At 37.1% G+C, this 15,127-nt stretch overlaps 1 long non-coding RNA gene across 5 annotated transcripts; it reads left to right on the top strand.

Moving 5' to 3' along the window:
- The first annotated feature begins 596 nt into the window (after nucleotides 1-596).
- On the top strand, nucleotides 597-4,179 carry LOC121969783. Of its 5 annotated transcripts, none has more exons than XR_006108652.1 (4): nucleotides 597-1,131; nucleotides 1,303-1,993; nucleotides 2,214-2,308; nucleotides 3,955-4,179. It is a non-coding gene; the product is annotated as an uncharacterized LOC121969783 (long non-coding RNA). The 5 variants fall into 5 exon arrangements; XR_006108654.1 differs by having other exon boundaries at nucleotides 2,264-2,308; nucleotides 3,955-4,178; XR_006108651.1 differs by lacking the exon at nucleotides 2,214-2,308 and having other exon boundaries at nucleotides 3,955-4,177.
- The last annotated feature ends 10,948 nt before the right edge of the window (nucleotides 4,180-15,127 follow it).

Consider the following 15,127-nt stretch of genomic DNA (forward strand, 5'->3'; position numbering starts at 1 on the left):
ATCGATAATCGACGAAACTGGTATGTCAACTGGAATCGATCATCTTTAGCAATAGATTCCTCGTAGCTGGTGGAACATAATGTGGATGGGTCTGTTTATACACGAGACCCTCAGCACTAGTCCTAATCCTAGCCAAAGACAATTGTCTAATCCCAACAAGATCAAAATCAGACAACTCAATTAGTTCACCACGACGAACTCCTACCCCTAAAGAAGCAATGTACGTAGTACGGACATGACATTGGATCATGTGGACTTTATTTGAGGCGTTGTACCCTGAATAGTAGATTATAGATCGGAAGACCTACACTACAAGAAAAACCTTCATAGACATCAGTAGAACAACAGTAGTTTTAAGCAAAAACCGATATCTTTGAGTATTTTACACCGATTTTTCCAAAAACCGGTGTCTATAAGCGCAGATTTTCGCTCATAGACATCGGTTTTTAAGTCGATGTCTATGCACGCCTTTTTTTTTGTTAATAGACACCGAATTTAACAGCGGTTTTTAAAACCCGGTGTCTATGATAAAATAAAATAATTTAATTTTCCAACTAATACTTAGCTAAAATTTACAACACTTCACTCTCCCTCCAAACCTAAATCTATATCGCACCGTCCACCGTATACCTTCGCGATGCCACCACCACTTTCCTCCTCGCCGCTGGCCGTCCGACCATCTCTCCTAGCCTCATCTCCCTCTTCCCCTTCCTAGATCGACGCCCCTTCCTCTCTCGATCAGGATTAGCACACGACGCCCTTTCTTCTCCGTCCAACCACACCGCATCTCCTCTAACCCCTCCTTTTGGGTGAGAAGAAGAGCCCTTCTTCACATTCCGGTGATTTTTCCTTCATCCATCTCCGATCCAGCATTCCAGCAACTGTTGCTCCCTACCGACTCTATTTATTTGGAGATCGATCTAGTTTTGTGGCGACTTACAACAATTAAAAAAAAAGTTTTCTTTGTCCTACAAGAAGTAAGTCAGGGAAGTTCTGATCGGAAAGGAGTAAACTAGTTGACAAAGCTTGAGCTTTTTCTAGTTTTCTCTTGCCAAAATCCCTTCTGCGGGGAAATCTGCGGCATAAGAAGCATTGTTTCAGCGCTTTGTGGTCTCAGTTGATGCCATTGAAGTAAGGAAACTATCTTCTCGTGATTTCTGTGTTTGACTTTTCTTTCTTCAACCTGTGGTTGCCGTTTATGGAACGGTAGCTGTACCATTCGTGATTATTTTGCGGTTCTTGAGATACCTAGGGATTTTTTTGTATTTTTGTGGAAAATAATTCTTCATTCTATTTTTACAGTGAAAACTACGACTTTGGCGACTTAGATGCAACCAGTGTCGGTTTGATCTTTGATCTTTGCAATGGATCCAAAGACCAGTAGCTGTCCTTTTGAATTTCCATTAGATTTGGGGAAGCTGTATCCACTTGTTGCCTGAATGGTCTTGCAGGGAAAATGGGAATTCTGCTTTGAAGGCACTCCTTAATCATTGTACCTTTTCCTTTGCATGTTAGAGTGCTGATTTGCTGATGTCCTTGGTAGCGGAGAAAGCTGAGCCTTTGACCGCCTCTTCATCTTCTCTAGAGGTGGATCCACTTCTCAAGGATTTAACAGAGAAAAAGTTGATCTTTAAGAAGAACGTAGCTACGTTGGCAGCTGAGCTGAAAGATGTCTGGCGCCACTTGGTTTTGTAGGAGCAGTCATTTGCGAAAGAGGCCCATGCTAGGAAGGTAGGTTTTGATTGTAGTTTTGTAGATCAGGTTTGGTGGATGCCTCAGTGGAGGATGAAATTGTGAAGTCCCTGACAAGTAGCAGAGATGAGAGCAGGGAGCATGGAAGAGGAAATAGGCCGGTTGTAGATGTGCTTGCAAGAGAAGGATGAGAAGCTCAATGCAACCTTGAGTACCACTCAGCAGGTAAAAGCATTAGAAGTTTTATGGTAGATCCTGCCTTCAGCGATGGCTAAAACAATGTGGAAAGAATGTTGGAAAGGTACTTGTCTGACTTCTGGAACTAGAATCCAATTTCCAATTAAATTATATATTTTTTTTATTTTTATAACGTATCTATTTGTTAATTCTTATTGGCACAATTTGGCAGTGTCCTCAATGTAGTAAGAAGTTTAGGCGAAAAGAAATTGTTAATCTTTATGCACCAGTGATTGTTGTACCTAATGCATCTAGAAAATGTTGCATCTCTTTCTACACTACAGGATCTATTTATTCATGTTGTCTAAATGCTGAATAATTTGGTCATCTTCAGGAAGTGCAATGTTTAAAGAAGGAAAACATGTCTCTTAAAATAGAGGTCAGATTAGAGGACTCATTGTTCTCTATGTGCTGTATTCTGTGTATTTTTTGTTCCTTTTTTTTATTTGTAACCATTGGATATTGATATCGTAATATTTTTATTTTTCCTTTATCTTATCCAGTGCGTTTTATAAACTACTCAACATTCTCTTTTTTAGTTTTTATATAAAAACATCAACCATGTATCTTGCATGTGAACTCAACAAACCATTTTCATTGGGTAAAATGAACATTTCAAAACTATTATACCTTGTGATTAGTACAAGCCATTATATAATTGGAAGACTATTCGAGTATCAATTTATCTGGAAATGTGTATGCAAATGTTCCTACAAAGAAAAATCCAGTTGCTTATGCACTATTTAACGTTATTAACTTGATCTATGACTCTTTCCTTAGGAATGAAACCTTTGGATGCCAATAGGAATGAATAAAGTAACTGCATTGTTCCAATGAGTGAGGAGCTTTTAGCATTTGATCATAAAAAGTATTTTACATGTTAATAAAATTCCCAGTTTGTTAAAGTCTAAGTCAATGCTAGCTTGGAATTTTGTTAACATATTAAATCCTTTATGTGTCATATGCTATAAAGCTCCTCACTCCATAAGCCTATGAAGCCACGTTAAACAGTTTATGTGGATGCATTTTATAACAATGATGGTTATCATTAGGGCCTTATGTTGCATTTTTTTTTTGCTGGAATAGGCAAATTATATCTTTTAGTCATTGGTGTATTATTGTTACTTTAGCATAAACCCATTAGTTTAACGCAGTCTGGGTCAACTAATTGAATTAAATCAATATATGCTGAAATACATTGTTTGACTTGCATATTTCTAATTTGACTGACCCTTAGGAATCTTGCATTCACATGGATGCATGTGCTTCTCTTTATAATATATTTTCTGAGGGATATTTTGAATGAACATTAGGATATTTGAGAATGTGAAAAATTATCATATATGTAATTTGAAAGAATTTACCCAGTGTATTTTCTTATTATTTTTTATGTTTTTTATTGTTTGTGCGGAGAAATGTATTGCTCAAGGAGATTAATAAGCAAAAGGTGATTTCATCATGCAGTCAGTTGCATATAGCATCTTCTTATCATTTTTCATCATTGGAGAGTCATCCTAAGAAATTGTAGTAACATGACCAGCAAAATGTCATGTCATTGGCTATTTTGTTATAAGTTTTCTTGCAAATTTGTTGTGCATATGAATTGTGTGCATTCGGTAGTCTCTGGATAGTGGATCTCATGTTATATCTTAAGGGTTATGTTAGATATTTTTTTGCCTATTTTATGAATAGGATATTCTACAGAGTTGGAACCAAAGCCTATCTAAATTTGTCTTGACTTATTTGATTATGATTTTTTCCCCATTATTTGCACCTAGAAATATTTCTGTAATTTGTACCAAGAGCTCCTATATGGATCCATAACTAAATAGGATTTGGATGCATATGACTTTTATTATATGAAATATAATTGACTTAATGTGTATACCAAATTTCTCTTGTTTGTGATAAGATGCTTTTCCAACATGAGTGTATTATCTTTGTAATTTAGTGTCAATTCCAATTATTTCAAAGTAAAAAAAAATCAAGGATGGATCTATATTTCTTTTACCTGCATATTTATAGAGTGAGCTAGAGCTACATGAAGCACGGGTAATGGGAATAGATGGATCCAGTCACATTGTAATAGTCTCAAGAAAGTCCCCTAGAATTGAACGAGAGCATGTCCTTGACAAGGTAAATCTTCACTCTCAGAGCACTTATGTTGAAACTTAAAAAAATTATGATTTATAACATGTAAAAGTGTTGCAATCCATTAATGTTTCTTGAATGCCACCGCTAAGTTCTTAATTTGCCACTTGACTTATTTTGTACATGATCTGAATAAAATAAAATTGTGTTCTATAGTTGTAAGTTACTTTGAGCATATATCTAGTATAAAAATAATCTTCCTTTGGGTCAATTACTCTTAGCATAGATATACGTCTACCAATACAAAATGCACTAAACATACCCAAGGTGTCTTTCTTTTTACTAACATAATAGTTCAACTTAGTAGCATGTTATATAGACAAATCCAAAAAAATTCTAGGAACTTTAATTAAATAGATAATCACTTACCCAATTTTAATAATTTAAAATTAGATTTATTAATTGATTAATGTCTTATGCTAACTGTTGGTATAATTTTTATATTGGCATAATTTGGTGAGAATGCTCTTTCCGTTAGCATGCATCTTTATATTTAATTTCATTCTCACCTTCTGTTTTTTTTAAGGTAGAAAACTCTACATGCATTTTTGATACCATTTAATCGATTGGATTAAATTCCAATCGATTGCATTCTCACGTACAACACTGTTAATCAATTGGAAATTGTTTCCAATCGATTTATCCTTTAAGGTTATTAATCGATTGAAAAAATTTATAATCAAATAGCTTTCATCGATGAAAGACTGATCGATTCTAATCATTTCTATGCTCAATTTTAAAGTGTTTAATCGATTGGCGAAAATCATCAATCGATTAGGAAGCCATGATCAAACCTATAATCGATTAAAATCAATCATGTATTCGATCTTCATTGAACCAATTGATTGTCAAACCAACGTAATCAATTAGGGCCAACTGATCAATAAAGGCAATGGATTCCTGACTATTCTATTCGTCTCGGTAGTCAATTGATTAACCAAGCCAATCAATTACACCATTAGGATTTGAACTAATATTAGATTAAAGTCAGCGGGTTTCAACAAAGAAAGCAGCAGTTCACTCGCTATTCTTCATGTTCATCTCGAAAATGTGAAAACTCGAAAACCCAAGCCTTTCTTAGGTTTTCTTCTACAAGAGTTTTCAACGATCAAATATGGTATATACTAGCGAAACCTAAATTAGCATTAACACAACAAATCGAAGAAAAAACTTAAACTGTATAACCATAAAAAATGATGAAACAAAGTCAATGCTCTAATACTAATTGATAGGACTTACGTTTTCTCCTAACCTCATGATTTCTAAGAACAAATTATTAGGACACTCCAATGAGCTAGAGGAGGAGGGGTTATTAGCTCCAATCACTTCGTTGATGATTTATTACAGCGAAAACTGAAGCAAACACTAACATCCTTTATTTTACTTAGTATCCACCTCATTGAGGTGACTAACCCAAGGGTCCACTCTCCTCACTCACGGTACACTATGAAATTCTCCTTCTAGGAGGTTGAGAAGCCTTATACAAACTCCAATATGAGAATACACGAGAAATACAACAAAAGATACAACAAGAACGAGGAAATGAATACTATAATAAAGAACCTTTGCTTTTGATCTCTTATTTCTATGGATCGCCTCTTGATGTTTGAAAATGCAGCAGCACTTTGCTCTAAGAATCTTCAAGAACTGGTGGAAAGAATCAGATAAGAAGAGTTGAAGAAGTTATGCATTTGAATCTTCGTCATCACCTTTATATCCCGCAGATTAGGGCTCTCAATCAATTGACACATCAGATCCAAGCGCATCCAGTCTTCCAAATCTTGTAACGGCTCTTTTCTTCATTACTTAATAGCCAATTACGATGCCCACTTTTCAGTTGTGAGCTTCTCCCTATCAATTACTCAATCAATCATTATCTTATGAGGAAGCTACTGTGCTCCGCCAAAAACTCCTCTTGATTAATTAGTTGATCGATCAAGAGCATTTGTCATGAAGAAATGCACCCAATCGATCATTTGATCGATTGATACATGTCTTGATCGATTACCAAATTGATCCAACACTTTTCTGTTTCACAGACTTCTCCTCCCAATTGATCACCTAGTCGATTGGGTTTGACCTTGATCAATTACCCAATGATCCGAGTCCTTTCTGCTTCATGAAGACAAGCTTCCAATTGATCCACTGATTGATTGGATTTGGCACAATTGATTACTTAATCGATTGCCCAGCCCTAACTCACTTAACCTAAGTCTAGGGTTCCCTTGCCCAATCTTCTATCAACCATGATCTGTTGGGACTTCTCTATCAAGTATCCTGTCAACTTTTGACCGACTTAGGCTTTGCCAACATTCCATTGAACTTTTGATCGCCAAGTACAATCCTCCTTTAGATTTTTCCTATTTCCTAACAGTAGTTAAAACTTTACCTTGACAACATGTGATCCCCCTTGACCCACTTGGAGTTCCTTTGCCTAATCGCAGTTAGAGATTTCTTTTGCCAACGTGAGATACTTCTTGATCCACTTGGATTTTTCTTGCCTAACTGCAGTTAGCACTTCCTTTGCTAACATGCAAACCTTCTTGAACCACTTGGACTTTCCTTGCCAACGTGTGGTCCCCTTTGACCCACTTGGACTTTTCTTTTCCTAACCACAGTTAGAACTTTCCTTGCCAACGTGTAGTCCTCCTTGACCCACTTGGACTTTCTTTATCTAACCACAATTAGGACTTTCCTTGCCAATGTGTGGTCCTCCTTGAACCAATTGGACTTTCCTTGCCAACGTGTAATCCTCCCTGACCCACTTGAACTTTTCCTTTACCTAACCCTCAAGTTAAGACTTGACTTACCTAACCTGCGGTCCTCTTTGACACACTTGGACTTTTCTTTACCTAACTGAAGTTAGGACTTTCCTTATCAATGTACGGTCCTCTTTGACCCACTTTGATTTTCCTTGCCAACGCATGGTCCTACTTGACCCACTTGGACTTTTCCTTTGTCTAACCCTTGAGTTAGGACTTGCTTTACCTAACCTCCAGTTAGGACTTTCCCAGTCAAGTACTAGTCCTCCCTGACCTACTTAACCTTTCTCATATAATGTCCAATAACATATTATCCAAACATATTGTCCACAACATATTATCTAAACATCGAAACTCAAGCTCGAATCTACTCAATCTTAGTCAAACTGGTCAACATTGATCCCAAGATGATTGCACCAACAATCTCTCCTTTTTTGATGTTTGACAATATGTTTAAATTAGGCTAACCCCTATTAGCCCAACTCCAACTTCATCCCATGTTCGAAGCATGAATGTAGGTTTCTAACTTAAACCCCATATTTTCTCTCCCTTTGACACATGTAAAAAAAACTCTTCCCTTTATGAGTCAATTTTTTCAAAGGAACGCAATGAAAGTCCCATACCATTCATTATATCCTATGCTCAACCTTAAGCATAACTCCATCACAATGAAGATTTTTAATCTTTCATTGTCTCCAATGCTCATCCTTAAGTATTCATAATAATAAAGGTTCCCAACCTTCCATTGTTTTCTTGTCCCAAAAAAAAAATTAAATCATGTCTTTTAAGGAGAAACTCCCCTTTAAAATATATCCCAAACTTCTATCATTGCACCAATAATGATTTGGAATTCCTAAATCTTTAAGAAACCCAAAATTTAAAGTTTTGATATTCAAAATTCAATTTAAAATCTAAACCTCCTCCTAAACTCCAATTTAGTTTTCTTTAACCATTTTTTTCTTATTATCATTAAGAAACTTACCTTTGAATACTTATAAATGTATTTTTTTTTTTAGGGCCAGGGATGGTTAACATGACTAAACGAGGTTTAATGAACTGAAATTAGACCATTTCATCCAAAATCAACAATTTCAATCAACTGAAGTTGGATTTCAATTGATTGAAGTCACCTTAATCGATCAGTTGATCGATTTAGGGGGTGCTTAATCAATCACTTGATCGATTCCATGAGCTTTTATGCTCGTCGAAGGCCTTTAATTGATTGATCAATTGGTTCATGCCTAAGTGAATTGATTGCTTGATCGATCGAAATTTCTAAATTTTCTAATTTTAAATTCAAACCAAATTTTAGAAATTCCTAAATAATTCTACGCTTTTCCAAAAATCGTAAAATTTTACATATACATTATTTATGCCATATACTATCAAGGAAAAAATAATTTTCTAAAAAACCCCTCATTTTTAAAGATTGACACAAAATTAGAAATCATTAAAAAAATTTAATGTTTCACTCTACTTTGTGTCCAAATAATCAATGATGACTCCTATCAAAATAGATTTCACCAAGATTTTCCAAAGTGATTTTAAAATGACTTTTAAAGCATAATTTCTAACCATGTTCCTTGGCCTAAATGCATATAACTTGTACATTAGCTTTCCCAATGATTAGACTTCACATAATTTATTGTTTAGATGAAACTAAAACTCTAAAAAGATGCACTAAATCAATACCTTGAGTTTTATTCATCCTCCTAACATCTCACTTGTATTTAATGTGTCTCAAAAACACATACAAGTCAAGCATATGGTTCTTGTAAGATATACAATAAGTTTTTCCTAAAACTAAGGGATCATACATATCTAACTAGGTATTTAAACTTTGATCATCCAACCTAGAATGTTAATTGATATCATTGTCCTTAATTATAAAGAATTTTAAAATAATGCATGAAAATGATTATAGCATACATCAAATGCATATTTTTTTTAAAAAAAATATCATGAATAATAATATATGTATGACATGACATATGCCACTTTTCATAAACATATATGAATGATAAATATGATGTCATGACATATGATAGAGCACACAAAATAAGATAATTTTAGAATAAATAAAATACATAGATTCTCTATCTAAGTATCACTTAACTAATCGCTAAATTTAAGAATAATCCTTAGTTGCCCTATCTCCCAACGAAATTGCCAAAATCCCAGCTTGACATTTTTTAACTTCTAACCTAATTGTGTTAATTTAATTAGGTCCGAATCTTCAAATTTTGACATATTTTACTCTTCCAAAGGGTAAACATTTAAACCTTCATTTTCAAGGTGTAACATTACCTTGAAAATACCCCCAAATTACCAATTTCACCAAGGTTGGGTTAACCACCCTTCTAGTTAGAGTTGACACTCTATAAACTCATCTAAGGTATAGAGAACACATCCTTAGGAACCCAAAACCTATTAGTTCTCCTTTGGTTCCCTAGGTACTCATTAGGGATAACTTCCCTTAATACCTTCCTAGGCTTCTTAGAAGCCTTGGTCACACTAGACTCCTCTCAATCAACTCTAGGGATAACTTCACTTGTGACCTTCTTAGTAACTTTCTTAGGCTTCTAAAAAACCTTAGTCACACTAGTTTTTTCAAGGTTACTTCTAGGGATAACTTCCCTTGTTACCTTGACTTGACTCATAGACCTAAGGTTAGTTTCATATCAATATGGAACTTTATGGTATGAGGACACATTCTCTTTGGCTTTTAGTTTATAACCCAAACCTCTCTTGCCATTGAATGACTCCTGCCTATCTACCCCTAGATTTTGCTTCTTTGACCCTATGACATTATTTGTCATTTTCTCTAGGGTCATCTCCAATATATCAAACCTTGATCTCAAGACTTAATTTTTTTCTCTTTAAATCCTTAAATTTAGATTTTCCTTGATTTCCTTTAGCATTTTTATTTATAGGTATATGCCTAAAATCCTTAGAATTTTTCCTAAATTGTTATCTACCTTCCTAGTCTTAGGTGAGTTGTCTTAGCATGAAATGATTTATAATTGACCCTAAGGTTTTTATGCTTTTTTACTTTCATGATAAATAACATTAAAATGATAAAATTTAGATCTAGCATGCTCTTTATTATGACACAAAGAAATACCATTAACTAATAGTACCTTAGTGTTATTCTTAGAAGCTCTCCCTTGACTTGAGCTTCCTCCTTTCTTCTTGGCCGAATCTCTTCCCCTTGGATATTGGTTCCAATAATATTCCTTTTGATTGCAAGAAAAGCACACAATGTGCTCCTTGCTTTTGCGTATCACGATGCCAACCTCCTTTAGCTTCTCTTTGCTCTTGGGTGTCATTTGACCCTTCTTCTTGGTCAACTTTGGACATTTTCTCTTGTAGTGTCCTCTTTCTCTAAACTAAAAACAAATTATATGATTTTTATCCTTAGGAATTAAAATTTTTATACATTCACAAACTTTGCTTATAGAGGTGACACTTTCTTCTTTCTCATTGATTTCAGATGATGAAAATTCTTCTTATTCTGGTATCAATGATCTCTCCCCCTCAATCCTTGAGGTGGATACTTCCTTAATTTCTTCTTCAGATGTTGAATATCTCTCAACTTTCAAATCCTCTTCTTTTTTATCCAATGAGTCTCCCTCTTTGAATTTTTCTTGATTTGACAATATGGTGGGATTTTCATGAAGCTTGACTAACTTGCTCCATAACTCATTTGCACTCTTATAATCCCCTATATTGCACAAAATATTGTTAGACAATAAATTAATCAAAATTTTGGTTACCTTATCATTGGACTTAGATTTTCTTAGTTGCTCCTCATTTCACTTTCTTTTCTTGAGGAGCTTTCCTTTGTTATCTGTTGGAGTTTGAAACTCCTCCATTAGAGCAAACCATTGCACTATCACCATCATGAAAAAAAATTTCAGCCTTTGATTTCCAAAGATCAAAGCTTCCAATTTCATAGGGTGGAGGTGCTCAGATATCGTATCTGAATCCATCTCTAAACTCCATTTTTGATCTTGAGTTCTTTTGATGATAATTTCATGACTTTAAAATTAGGGCTCCAAGCTTCAATATCTTCTTCTTCCTCTAGCTAGTTGTTCTCTCGACAATTAGTCCAAAAAAGGACGGCCTCACTCTGATATCACTTGTTAGAACACTCCGACGAGCTAGAGGGAGATGATTAACTTCAATCGGTTCATTGATGATTTGTTGCAGTGAAAACTCGAAGCAAACACTAACACCCTTGATTTTATTTGGTATCCATCTCCTTGAGGTGACTAATCCAAGGGTCCACTCTCCTCACTCATATTACACTATGAAATCCTCCTCTACGAGGTGGAGAAACCTCATACAAACTCCAACACGAGAATACAAAAGAAATACAATAAAACATACAACAAAAATAAGGAAATAAATACTACAATGAGGATCCTTTGCTCTTAATCTCTTATTGTTATGGATCACCTCTTGATGCTTGGAAATGGAGCAACACTTTGTTCCAAGAACCTTCAAAACTAGCAAAAAGAATCAGAGAAGAAGAGTTAAAGTTGTGTGTTTGAATCCTCATCATTACCTTTATATCCTGCAGATCAGGACCTCCAATCGATTAGTCCCCCAATTGATTGTCACATCAAATCTGAGTGCATCCATCCATACCTCACAATGACTGTCATGCCCCGGGGAAGTCCCTGTCCGAAGAAATTTCGACAACACCTCCCCTGTACGGGTGACAATCTGAAACATTTCTACAGACACAATATACATCAGCCACAGGCAGCTGGAACATACACACAACCACGCAGTTTATATGCAGCCTATTCGGCTGATACCACAAAAAATACAACCACGCAGTTATATGTAAATCTAACAGCCCACTCGGCTGTACCAAAACCAATCACAGCGGAAATCCAATAGACAACACATACAACTATAAACGAAGACTGCTAGCCGGCTAGGCTTACACCACATAATAACACAACACTCCGGAAACAAAATCGGAACACAAAGCCAAATACACACATATCATATACCAAGATAAAAATAAACAAAAATACGGAGACTAGTCTTCTAATGTGACGTGGGGACCGGCAGGTAGGATACTCCAAGCGACTCCATAAACAACCTGGTACCTGAAAAAGATAGTGTCCACGGGGGTGAGTTCAACAACTCAGCGAGTATCAACTGATATGCATAATAAAAAAAGTAACAACTAGCACTAATCATGCGTACAGTCTCTTGATACAAGAAGGGTAAATGAAACTGAAATAAGCAGGAGAAAACTGTACTAACCAGAACCAGGGTATAAGTACAATAGGGTCGTCAGATCGAGAGTATCATAAATCCTGTATGCATGTCAATCATATGTATCCATATAAATGCAACAAACACAAGCAATAAATGTATCATGCATATGATACAAATGTCATGGTCACCCCTGACGCCAGTCAGCCATCTCACACACAATGGTGAGACCGAGTGGGTAGGGCTGTGACAATCGTGCACTTTGCCATCACTACCCCTGATGAGTGACCGAGTGGACGGAAAGCTGTCGGAGTACACCTATCCTCCTACCCCAAATCATAAATGGGGGAGCTCAATGCTCTCATCTCCCGGTACACACTAACGGGGAGGGATCACTGACGTGCTACCACGCTCCGTCACACTACCCATGAGCGGACCAACAGAGCACCGACAGAGCCAAACTGACGTGCTACCACGCTGCGTCACGCTACCCATGAGAGGACCAACGGAGCACCGACAGAGATGAAACCGGCGATGTGCTCAACAATAATGGAGCAGACTATCGCGCAGCATGCAATCATGCGAATAGTGCATGACTCTAAGCATGGCAAAAATCCTGAACAGCATAGCAATATCCATATATATATATAAAATGTGTACCATAGGACAATGAATCAAATCAAAGGTACACAGAATCAGATAAGGTATCAAAAACCCTAGGTCCTATACATAATATATAACATGGTTGTGTCACTACCCCTATAAGCATGTATAATCAGATAAGGACTAACATGATGTACATAACAAATAAACAAACAAGCATGTAACAGATCGGGTAGTGATTAACCGAAGCAAATGAGAAACACAATCATTGATATTTGTTAAAAACATTACTATGCATATCAAATGACATAAAGTCAAAGTACTAGCCTCCAATAGAAAAGTTCAATCTGGTCAAAATCCGACGTCGAGATACTCGTCTCGCGTCAAAGTCCTGTAATAAATCGTACAGTTTTGCTAAGTTAACTATAAACAAATAGCTAAACAAATTTCTAACCCACCGACCATCTAGGATTAGCTTCATTAACCCTAATTACACCATACATATAAACAACTAATTATACATTAATCATTTCATTACCCTCTTTCTTACCTCTTCCTCACAGCTCAGATTAAAACTTATCCTGAAAACTCACCTTAGCAACCTCTTCCTTAATGTCCTCAGCCGAAACAAGATCGCTACAGCAAATTCGAAAAGCACTATATCAAAAATATCATCACAACCGTATCAATGTTTCCAACCCAAAAACTAAATCCAAATACTCACCCAAACATAAATGCCCGAACTGTTGAGTCACTGCGGGATGTGGCTGGCGGCTAGGGCAAGAGGGAGATTGCGGCCAAAATCGGGTGGTGTCGGCCGGTCAAGTCGGCGTCGCTGGAGGGGAGAGGGAGGCAGCGGCGTGAGAGGGAAGGGAAGAAAGCAAGTGATCGGTTGGGGGAAAGAAGAAGAGAAGGAAATGGCATCGGGGAAAAACCGCTCGGGCCCGCGGCACTGTTCGGCGGAGGAAAAAAAAAGAAATAGAAAAGAAAAATAAAAAGGAAAAAATAAACATTTCCTCATTAAAACGGGGTAGCCTAAACAGGCTTTCCTGGGCCCCATTTTTATCCCCGTAAACTCGTCCATACAGTTTCCAAAAAATTCTAGAAAAATTTCTAAAAATTCTAGAAAAATTTCTAAAAATTCCGAAAAATTCCCTTATCATTATTTGCCATTTTTCGGTATTTTACATTCTCCCCCACTAATAAAAATGTGGTCCCCAAATTTCCTTATCTACCTTCAGCAAATACTAACAACAGGCAAAGATTATAAATGTTGAACGATAAATTAAATCACATACCTCAAGTGAAAAGATGGGGGGTATCGAGTTCGGATAATATCCTCGAGCTCTCATGTAGTCTCCTCGTTCGAATGATGCTGTCATCCAACTTTAACCAGCCGGATAGTTTTGTTCCGCAACTGACGCTCTTTCCGGTCTAGAATCTGTACTGGAACCTCCTCACAAGTGACGTCAGGCTGAATGAGAACTAAGATATCTGTCAGCACATGTGTCGGGGCGGATATATACCTCCTCAGCATAGACACATGCAATACGTAGTGAACGTCTGCCAGGGACGGTGGTAGTGCCAGCCGATAAGCTACTGCTCCAATCCTCTCCAGGATCTAGAAAGGTTCAATGTATCACGGAGCTAGCTTACCTCTAAAGCCAAATTTCATCACCCCTTTCGTGGGTGAAACTCGCAAAAAAACATGGTCGCCAACAGAGAACTCCAGGGGTCTGCGATCTGCATAACTCTTCTGGCGGTCCTGTGCCTCTGACATCCTCCGTCTGATAGTACGGGCCAACTCTGCCTCATGCTGAGCTCTATGAAGTCCCAACAATTGGGCCTCCCCAACCTCATCCCAGAGGGTAGGTATCCGACAATGTCTACCATACAACGCTTCAAACGGTGTCATCCAGATAGCCGAATGAAATCCATTGTTGTAGGCGAACGCTACCAATGGCAAATGGTCCTCCCAACTGCCTCTAAAATCCAACACACATGACCTCAGCAAGTCCTCGAGAGTCTGAATGGTCCGCTCTGACTGATGCAGACTCTGCCAGAAATGAGACGTGAACTGGGGATCTCTATCCTAAATCATAGTCAAAGGGACACCATGTAATATGATGATCTCCCGACAATACATATCTGCCAATCGATCCAGGGAATCAGACTTCCGGTTCGCAGAGAAGTGCGCCGATTTAGTCAATCAATCGATGATTACCCCAAATCGTGTCATGGCCTCGTCGTGTCCTCGGCAAACTCACCATAAAGTCCATGGTAATATGTTCCCATTTCCACTCAGGAATCGGAATATGCTGAAGTAATCCAGCAGGTCTCTGGTGCTCGACCTTCACCTGCTGACTGACAAGACATCTAGCTACAAATTTTGTGATGTCTTTCTTCATACCGTTCCACCAGTAGGAACACCTCAAATCTCGATA

This window comes from Zingiber officinale, chromosome 4A (assembly GCF_018446385.1).
Source record: "Zingiber officinale cultivar Zhangliang chromosome 4A, Zo_v1.1, whole genome shotgun sequence".
NCBI classification, from domain to species: Eukaryota; Viridiplantae; Streptophyta; class Magnoliopsida; order Zingiberales; family Zingiberaceae; genus Zingiber; species Zingiber officinale.